Below are 10,443 nucleotides of genomic sequence, written 5' to 3' on the forward strand. Positions count from 1 at the left end.
GTGTCAGCTTATTACTTTATTTTTCCCTTAACTGTTTATTTATTACAAATTGCACCCGTACATTCTAGTACGTTCAGTTCGCCAGGGGCTTCAGTGTACCCCATAACACGGCAAGAAAGTCCGAACACTTTCAACAGTGCGGCACGCCGAACTTATAACATTATATGCATCAGCTCCGAATCATGTCTTGGGTCAATAGTTGGGTTGCCCGGCTCCTGTGCTTGTTACCCTACGTTCCTCTATATCGGCTAGGGTAGCAAAGGGAGAACTACTGTGATTGTGTCCCAGTTCTTCCGGACGAGCACCTTAGTAGAGAAAGCCAAAAACTGACTGTCATGATGCGGCGAGAGCTGGTCGCTGTTCGAGAGGTTTCAAATCCTTCAAGATTTTTTCCGCTTCATGCGAGGAATTGGTCTTTGTCCGATTTAGGCGTGTATAGCGCCCCAAGTTCGGCCTTCCGAATACCAGGGGCTACGCCAAAATTTAAAATGATAGAACTTCTATGGCCAAGTGAGGGTGATAAAGCTGTATAGTCCAATTGCCTTGTTCGTTGCGCTAAACACCTCCTTAAAGGACCAAAAAATGTGGATAAAGAGTGTTTAGATTTATCCCGAACACCCCTGTACTAGTTACATGGGGGCAGAAGCCGACGACTAGCCAACTCTCAGATTTTGTAAACGGCCGCACATGAGGTAAAATTTTAAGTCAAAAAGCATTATATTGCGCAAATGAACTTGTTTCATATTACAGGATAAAATGAGTGCATTCATTCAAATATTACATCCTTAGTACATTGCTCTGCCACAAGGCGGGACCCCTCCAGGACACTATCGTAATACAGCTCGGGTCGACGATGCTCCTTACCCTCAGGCGGGCCTTCGGTCATCAACTTCTTGGCATCCATTTTCGCCCAATGCATCTTGACACGGGCAAATGCCATCCGCGCACCTTCAATACAAGCCGACCGCTTTATGAACTCAAGTCGGGGGCAGGCACTCACAAGCCGCTTCACGAGACTGAAGTAGCTGCTGGGCATAGGCTTGGCAGGCCATAGCCGGACTATGAGGTCCTTCATGGCCAGTTCGGCTGCCTTGTGCAGCTCAACCAGTTGCTTCAGCTGGTCACTCAAGGGCATCAGATGTTCTGTCCCAAGATATTGAGACCAGAACAACTTCTCCGTTGAGCTCCCTTCTTCGACTCGGTAGAACTCTGCGGCATCTGATATGCTGCGCGACAGATCCGCAAATGCTCCTGGAGAACTCCAAATTCGGGTAAGTAAAAAGAATGTCTCCTTTACATGCTTGCTTTGCATAACAAATGCCTTACCCGCCGCAATCTTCTTGGCCGCCTGGATCTCCTGGCAGGCCTTCTGGGCTTCGGCTCTGGCATCTTGTGCGCCCTGAAGGGCCCTGGCAAGCTCGGACTCTTGAGTCTTAGAGTCACGCTCCAAGGACTCGTACTTCTGGACGACATCCTGGAGCTCTTGCTAGACCTCGCTGACCCGGGCCTCGTGCTTCTCGCGCGCGGCGCGTTCCTTGGCCACTTTGTCTTCGGCCTCGACCAGCCCCTTCTTAAGGGACACCACTTCGGTCATGGCCCCTATAAAAGTTCATGATGCTTTTATCAGCAGAAACCATTTCTCCTTAATAAGTATACAGGCAGGGTATTTCGTACCTTGGCTTTCCTCCAGCTGCCTCTTCACGAGGACGAGCTCTCCCTCGACCCACTCCAGGTCCTGCTTTAGTCCAGAGACCTCGGCAGTGCGAGCGGCAGCGGCCAGCAGCGACGCCTGCTTATTCACATAGACATCTTATATTAGACTCCTGCGAATTTTATTTGATCCTCTGTTTGGTTTTTCTTTCTGAACACCAAACAGAGCATCAGGGGCTACTGTCTACACAGTGATATTTTCTCACAATTCTATTACTTACCTCAAAGCCTGTTAGAAGGCTAGCGCAGGCTTCGGTCAGTCCGCTTTTGGCGGACTGGACCTTATCAATCACCGTACTCATAAGAGTATGGTGTTCTTCATCAATGGAAGTGCTGCAAAGCATTTCCAGCAAGCTGTCCGGTGCCTTTGGATGGACAGAGGTCATCGGTACAGGCGGCTCGCCCTCCTTAGAGAGAGGCTGCCTGCCTGAATCCGGAAACACTTGGGTTTCTGGAGCCGTATTCGGCTGGGGGCCAAACTGGTTGCGGCCCCCATTATCGGAGTCCAGGGGTTTCCCCCCATGTCCCCGGCGAGTGGGATTTCGCCTGGGGGCGTCTCCGGAACCATCCCCCTTGCCCTGGTGTCCTTCAAGACAACACCTCGGTGTCGTCCGTGGCCCTGGGGGAGGAGGCTGACGGAAGTAAATCACTGTTCATCACCGACGGGTCCAGAGACTCCTCCGAAGAGGAGGATATCTCGATGCTGGATTTGGCCGGACTGCAGGTGCATGTCTGGCACGTTAAGAAGCAACAAAGTAAACATACCGGAAATGCTATTGTGTCCGGATACTTACGACTTAGCCAGGGGCTTGACCCTGGGTTCCCACTCCTCGCCGTTGTCGGTGGCTGCGGTGGAGTGGTCCGGAAGGAAGGTTTTTCCCTTCTTGGACACCTCGGCCTCCCCATGCATGGCGGCCTTACTCTTCTTTCTCCCCACGGCGGGGGGGGGGGGGGATGGATCTCCTCCTCCTCCTCGTCTTCGGGGGAGGTGTCCGTCTTGATGTCTTTGGACGTCGTGTCCGACGCAACCTTGCGCCAGAGACCTTCTCTGGTCCCCGCGGCCGTCTTCTTGGCCTTTTTCTCCGGCACCTCATAGGGCGCCGGAAACAGCATCTTCTTTAGAAGAGGCGATTCTGGATCTTCAGGTAGCGGAGCTGGACAGGTGATCTGCTCTGCTATCACTACCCAGGCCTATAAAATTGGCATGGAGGCTTAGATTCCCCCCGCGGATGTGCTGGTAAAAGTCATATCTTGCAAAATATGAAAGCTTACCGGATTGGCTCGGTGTTTCGTGCTGAGTCCGCGATCTTCGGTTATGGGCGGTGGTACCTCGTTGGCCTTGAAAAGCACCTTCCAGACATCTTCGTGCGTTGTGCCGAAGAGCTCTCGCAGCTCTGGTGTTCGGCCGGGTCGAACTCCCATAGATTGCAAACCCGTCTCTGACACGGAAGAATCCGGCGGAAGAGCATAACCTGGACCATGTTGACGGGCTTGATTTTCTTGCTTATCATATTTTTGACGCAGGTTTGAAGTCCGGTCAGTTCTTTCGCTGAGCCCCAGGCTAAGCCCTTCTCTTTCCAGGAGGTGAGCCGCATGGGGACGCCGGATCGAAATTCGGGGGTCGCCGCCCAGTTGGCGTTGCACGGCTCGGTGATGTAAAACCATCCCGATTGCCACCCCGTCACGGTCTCCACAAAAGAGCCTTTGGGCCAGGTGACATTGGGCATCTTGCCCACCATGGCGCCTCCGCACTCCGCCTATTGGCCGGCCACCACCTTTGGCTTCACGTTGAAGGTCTTCAGCCATAGGCCGAAGTGGGGCGTGATACGAAGGAAGGCCTCGCACACGACGATAAACGCCGAGATGTTGAGGATGAAGTTGGGGGCCAGATCATGGAAGTCCAGCCCGTAGTAGAACATTAGTCCGCGGACGAACGGGTGGAGGGGGATCCCAGCCCATGGACGAAGTGATAGAGGAATACTACCCTTTCCTGGGGTTTCGGGGTAGGGATGATATGCCCTTCGGCCGGAAGCCGATGCACGATGTCTGTAGACAGGTATCCGCCCCCCCGAAGCTTCTTGATGTCCTCCTTCGTAACGGAGGAGGCCATCCACTTGCCTCCCGCGCCGGACATGTTCGGACTGTTTTTGCGGAGAAGGTGAAAGCTTGGGCATTGGAGCTCGAGAATGGATGAGCAGAGGAAGAAGAAGGTGTGGGTGAAAAAAGGGGAGTCCTTGTCTCCTTATAAAGGCAGCAGGGATAATGCGCCTCCCCACTTGCCCTAGAAACTCGCTTATTCCCCAAGCACCGTGCTAATGGCGCGGTTGGGTTACCCACGCCCGTATTGATGAGAATCCCGTGATAAGAGGACACAATCTCTGCTTTGACAAGACGTGCCAATAAAACCGCCTCGCAAGATGTGCATCAGCAGGTTGAGAAAACGGTTCGAATAATGACCGGGCCATGGTGTGATTTCAAGTTACGAAAGGTTGTCAGCAGATTGGACTCGGGGAATATTGTACTCTCTACGGTTGCGTGTTTGGTATTCATGTTACAGATTCGGCTATATCTCTCGTCCGAAGACTATTCTGGACTTCGGAAGAAGGGAACCCGCCTTGCAATGCCGAAGACAAATCTGCGCGCCGGGCTCCTCGTCATTGAAGCCAGGTTAAGGGGCTACTGAGGGAGTCCTGGACTAAGGGGTCCTCGGGCGTCCGGCCTATTAGCCATGGGCCGGACTGATGGGCTGTGAAGATACGAAGACCAAAGACCGCACCCGTGTCTGGATAGGACTCTCCTTGGCGTGGAAGGAAAGCTTGACGACCAGATATGTAGATTCCTTTTTATGTAACCGACTCCATGTAACCCTAGATCTCTCCAGTGTCTATATAAACCGGAGAGAGTCCGGATAGACGGATACTCATTACCATAAGCATAGGCTAGCTTCTAGGGTTTAGCCTCTACGATCTCGTGGTAGATCAACTCTTGTAACACTCATACAAGATCAATCAAGCAGGAAGTAGGGTATTACCTCCATAGAGAGGGCCTGAACCTAGGTAAACATCGTGTCCCCTGTCTCATGTTACCATCGACCTTAGACGCACAGTTCGGGACCCCCTACCCGAGATCCGCCGGTTTTGACACCGACAATGACCGTAGTTTGAGGAGTTCATGTATTCACTAAGTGTTAATGCTTTGGTCCGGTACTCTATTAAAAGGAGGCCTTAATATCCCTTAGTTTCCAATAGGACCCCGCTGCCACGGGAGGATAGGACAAAAGATGTCATGCAAGTTCTTTTCCATAAGCACGTATGACTATATTCGGAATACATGCCTACATTACAAAGATGAACTAGAGCTAGTTCTGTGTCACCCTATGTTATAACTATTACACGAGGAATCGCATCCGACATAATTCTCCATCACCGATCCAATGCCTATGAGCTTTTCACATATTGCTCTTTGCTTAGTTACTTTTTCGTTGCCACTGTTACAATTACTACAAAGCTACTACTGTCACTTTTGCTACCGTTACCGTTACTTCCATACCACTTTGCTACTAAATACTTTGCTGCAGATATTAAGTTATCCAGGTGTGGTTGAATTGACAACTCAACTGCTAATACTTGAGAATATTCTTTGGCTCCCCTTGTGTCGAATCCATAAATTTGGGTTGAATACTCTACCCTCAAAAACTGTTGCGATCCCCTATACTTGTGGGTTATCATGGCCTTGGGGGTGGAACTGTGGCTTCAGCATCCACATTGACTTCTGGTTGCTCATTAGCTTCAGGCACCACATTAGCTTCAGGCGCTCCAGTAGCTTCAGGGGCCACATGGTCTTCAGCCATGACAGTTGACTTCACCATCATTGTTTGTGGCTGCCTCAGTAGTTTCAACCTACGTTTGTTAAGTGACAGGAGGGTCGGGCACAATCACATTCTCCTCGCGAATGACTTCTTCAGTGACAGGGGGTGTGACAACTCTGGCTTCTTCTTCTCTTGTTTCTTGATTTCCTTTGGCTGATGCAGCCGGAATGTCTTCAACAGCTTTTGCTTCAGACTCAGAGATATTCACAGTAGTAGTGGCTTCAGGAAACACTTGGCGTACTACTGAGCTTTGTTGCACTTCTCCTTCTGGAATGCTCGACATGGTAACCTGTGGCCTAGGGCCTTTGCGAAGCCTGCAGAAAGCCAGTGATGCCTGTGGAGATGGAGTGGTCTGCACCAACGCAGGCCTTCCTCCTCTGCCGCCGCCGAGAAGGAAAGACGACCGTCATCAGGACGAGGGGGTTGGGGGCTTCCGGGAACCGCGTGCTATCGCTTGCATCTTGGGCGGAGCTCAGGCCCCAGCCTCTCAGCGCATCTTCAAGGAGTTCGCTCGCGAGGTGAATGCAGTTCTCCCCAAGCTCGAGGCCACACGCCCGCTCAGGTGGTCCAAGTGCGCCATCACCTTCAGCTCAGCAGATCAACTCAAGTGCGCGGCTACTGTTGGCGTCCTCCCAATGCTCTGTTCACCAGTCATCAACAATGTGCAAGTCACCAGGACCCTCATCGATGGCGGCGCATGGCTCAATGTCCTGTCCGTTGAGATGTTTGACAACCTTCAAGTGCCATACGATCAGCTCCAGCCGACCAAGCCTTTCTTAGGAGTCACCAATGGTTCCACCACCCCGATAAGGCAGGTCCGCCTCCCTTTCACCTTCGGCAAGCGCGACAACTACCGCACCGAGCTCATCGACTTCGACGTCGCCCACATCCACCTGCCGTACAATGCCATCCTCGAGTATCCGGCCCTGGCCAAGTTCATGGCGGTGACCCACCACGGCTACAACGTCCTCAAGATGCCAAGGAAGCGACGGGATCATCACGGTCCCCTGCGAAGAGAGAGATGCGGTGTGCTCCCTCGAGCGCGCCTTCCGAGCTGCATCAATCGAGGACCCAGACAGCAAGGGCGAGAACCCTCCTGAGGCAGTCCCCAAGAAGAAGAAGATACCGCTCAGCTCAGGGCCTCGGGAGGTTGGCATCTCAGGAGGTGCCGCGTCAGGATCAGCGCCCGTGCAAGGGGCGCCTCCTTCCATCGCATAGGAAGGCCCGCCCGACGCCCTCCTTGGGCAGGGCTTGGGGGCTCTCTTCTGGAGGGCCTCAGACTTTGCCAACATCACGAGGGAGGCGCTCGGGCACCACTTGGAGGCGTGCTTCGCAGCACATTTCCCTCAGGAAGTCTCAGGGCGTGGAAAGACCAACGTTCAGGAGTTCATCACCAAGACCACTCAGGAGCTTCAGGAAGCAAGAGCCATGCACGGCGACCGCCGCTTGCCTGGTGTGGCCCCCCATCTAGGCGAGGATGGTGGGCTGCGCGTCTGCATCGACGTCCTAGGGCTCAACCGAGCCGCATCTCAGGAGCATCTCTGGCCTTCGCGTGCGGGACGCTGCGAGGGTCCGCCGCACAGCTACGTTCGCATACCTTTCAGCCTGCCGAACGCGGCTGCCACCTACCAGCGTCACATGCGGAGTATTCTGGCGGCCTAGGAGGCCAGGCATCACGCGGTCCTAGCGGAGATGGAGACGGTCCTCAAGGAACCACCAGGACCCCTAGAGCCTCCCGAGGCTCAGGGCGCCGGCGGCTCATGAGGGTCGGCCTCTTCACCACGCATCTTCAGCTGCTCCAACCCCCCCCCCTCTACAACGGTACCAGGTGACCTCTTCCAAGTTCATTTCAGCTGGGAGTGCCCTCAGGGCTGCATCATTCCCAGGCCATGTGGGTCCGTCCCTGCGGCATGTATCCCTTTTTCTTATGTCTTCAGTTTACCTTGCTGGGGGCGCCCCTCGGGCTGCATCATCCCCAAGCCACTCGGGCCTGACCCGGTGGCATGTATCCATTATGCGTTTACCTAAGCTGATTTGCCCTTCAAGCCTAACCTGCCTGTGATTATCACCTGCCACCTACCACGGGTCCGCCCCGCTCTCTTGCAATCCGCTTGCGTGTTAAAAGGGGGGCTCCTGAGCATCGCGACTCAGGAGCTCTTACTGGCTCTCCAGCCCTCACCCCCTGGCCTTGACCACGCATCTTGACCTAGCACACCAGCGGCGGCTGAGCTCACTCGAGGGCTGGGACCTGAGGGCGTAGAGCACTTATACCTAACCGTCTCGCAGGAACACACAACCGTCCAAGACTCAAGACCAGGCGCAACCTGCCTTGAGGTAGGGCCTCGTGAGTCCCGCGCTGGCTCATGAGTGCCCAGATACACCTCGTCTAGCCCTGCCGTGCAAGCCACATGCCAGGGCGGGGCTGTACACGCCCCGGGGGCTCCTCTCGGAGGCCCCCCCCCTCCCACACACCAGTGGAACCACCATGCTCCGCTCTGGCTGACGACACTACCGAGGAGCGGCTATGCCCGTACACATACGGAAGTGCTATGCTCCGCGCTGGTGATAAACAACTGAGGGCGGCCCACGGCCATATCAACCTCAGGAGCCCAGAGCTCAGTGTCCGGCCTCATCTCAACACCTCCCCTCGGGAGCGTCGCGCGAGGGGGCTGGGCACGGGGGCTGCGCCCGGGTCACGCCCGAGCGTACGCCACCCAGCCAGGCCCTCCGGACCTGGTCGTCGCGCGCCCCTCCCCGAGCGGAGCCAAGGTATGAAGATCGTTTGAACGTCAAGGGGGACTCCTGAGCATCGCAATTCAGGAGCCTAACTGGTCACGTAGCCCCTCACTCCTTGGTCCCGTCCTGGTGATCCGGTCGGGGCTAACGGCGGTTGATGTATGCGCGGGGCCGGGCTCTGCCGACGTAGAACGCCAGATCTACTCCTACGTTCCCTCCCTATTTGCTGTTTGTGCGTCAAGGGGGACTCCTGAGCATCGCGACTCAGGGGCCTAACTTGTCATGTAGCCCCTCACTCCTTTGTCCCGTCCTGGTGATCCGGTCGGGGCCAACGGCGGTTGAGGTATGCGCGGGGCCGGGCTCTGCCGACGTAAAACATAAAGCAAATAGGAAGGAAACCGCAAAATCTCGAAGCAAATCCTGGAGCAAATATTACAAACCATAATTGTCTTCGCAATACCAAACACAAGTTTAAACGCCTCCACTAGGCATGGTGCATGTTGCAGGAATTAAGCAGGAAATAAGCCGTCACCCTTGGACATCGCCGTCGCCCGCCAGAGACTCCACCCCCGTGGTGGTGCCACTCAGGGCCGCAGGATCAGCAGCACCGCCTGCCGTGGGCGCAGGAGCGAAGGCGCGGAACTTCCCCAGCAAGGCTTCCACCTGGCTCTTCACAACTTCAGCAGCAGTGGCGAAGCGCTCGCTGTCCGCGGGCTCCAGCAGCTCGTCGAGATTGGCGTCAGGGTCGCGAAGGTGGAGGTGGCTGAAGACGCGCGTCAGCGCCATAGAAGAAAGGACGCGAGCTTCTACCTCGGCCATGGTGCCGACGCCGTTCACGACTTCCTCAAGCGCCTCGAACAAGAAGGGAAGCAGTTGGGCGGGGCCGTCCTCGGGGCTAGCCAGCGGCTTCTCCAAGCCCTTCTCATAGAGAGTCTTCAACGCCATGCGATACCTCTCCTCGAGGAGTGCGAAGGCCACTCGGTCCTCGGCCAGGACCTTCGCCTAGGCATCTAGCTCGGCCCTCTCCGCCCTCAACTTCTGCTCCAGCGTCTCCAGCCGGCCGCGCTCAGCGGTCTACGACTCCGCCAACCGCGTCTGCTCAGCGCCGCGGTCCCTGACGGCGTCCTCCCGAGCCTTCATCTTTTTCTCCTCCGCCTGGCGGTCCCGAGCTTCTTTGGCGTGCTCGTCGCGCAAACCCTGCAGCTCGGCCTCCAGTGCCTTGCAGCGGTCCCGGGCGGCCGCGGCATCCTTCAGTGCCGCCTCGCGAGCAGCTGCGGCCTGGGTGGCAGCCTGCTTCTCCTCCTCAGAAGCTGCCGTGGCCCGCCTCAGCATCGCTCGGACAGAAGCGTCAGAATGAAGCCAACCAGAGACCAGCTCCAAGCGCCCGGCTACCAGATGGGGGTCGGCGCCCTGGAGGTCTTCTCGCAGTTGGACCATCCCAGAGAGGGCACGCTCCAAGACACCCGAGGAGGCAGAAGAATCCGGAACCAGCGGCGCAGAAGGAGGAGGCGGCAGCGTAACCATGGCTCGGGAGACTGGGAGCTCCTGAGCCTTGGCTACCTCAGCAGCAACATTGGGAACCGGCACCTCCGAAGCCAGCAGGGCCATGGGGGCTGCCCCCCACCAGGGCGCTCCCCCAGGCCTCGCGAGGTTGACCGGGCAGGAGAGGTGCGCACGTCGTCACCTCCCCTCCCCACCGATGAAGGAGCGGCCGTGGCAGATGAGTTTGCCCCAGACGGAGTCACCGCGTCCCCCTTCCTTTTCTTCGCCGCAGGCGGTGGCCTAACCAATTGATGGAGAACGTCAAGCCCCGGCAGCATAATCAAGAACAAGATGGAGTACGAACACTTACTAGTCAATCGCGGCATAGTTCACCGCCCTCTTGCCGAGCTTGAAGCCCGAGAGCCTCGTGGCCCGGGGCGCAGCTGCAAGAGGTCCAGGAGCGGAAGAGGGCGCAGCAGAAGGGCTGGAGGCGGCTCCAAGCGGCGCCTGGGCAGAAGCAGCCTCTCGGGAGATCAGCGCCGACCTATCCTTCTTTGGGATCGCGGGCGAATCGTCCTCCTCCTGCGTGGTGTCGGCCTCGTCGTCGTCTGGCAAGGTGCAGAGGATGTTGGCCCTGCACGGGGGAG

The sequence above is a fragment of the Aegilops tauschii genome, chromosome 1 (genome assembly GCF_002575655.3).
Source record: "Aegilops tauschii subsp. strangulata cultivar AL8/78 chromosome 1, Aet v6.0, whole genome shotgun sequence".
Lineage (NCBI taxonomy): Eukaryota > Viridiplantae > Streptophyta > Magnoliopsida > Poales > Poaceae > Aegilops > Aegilops tauschii.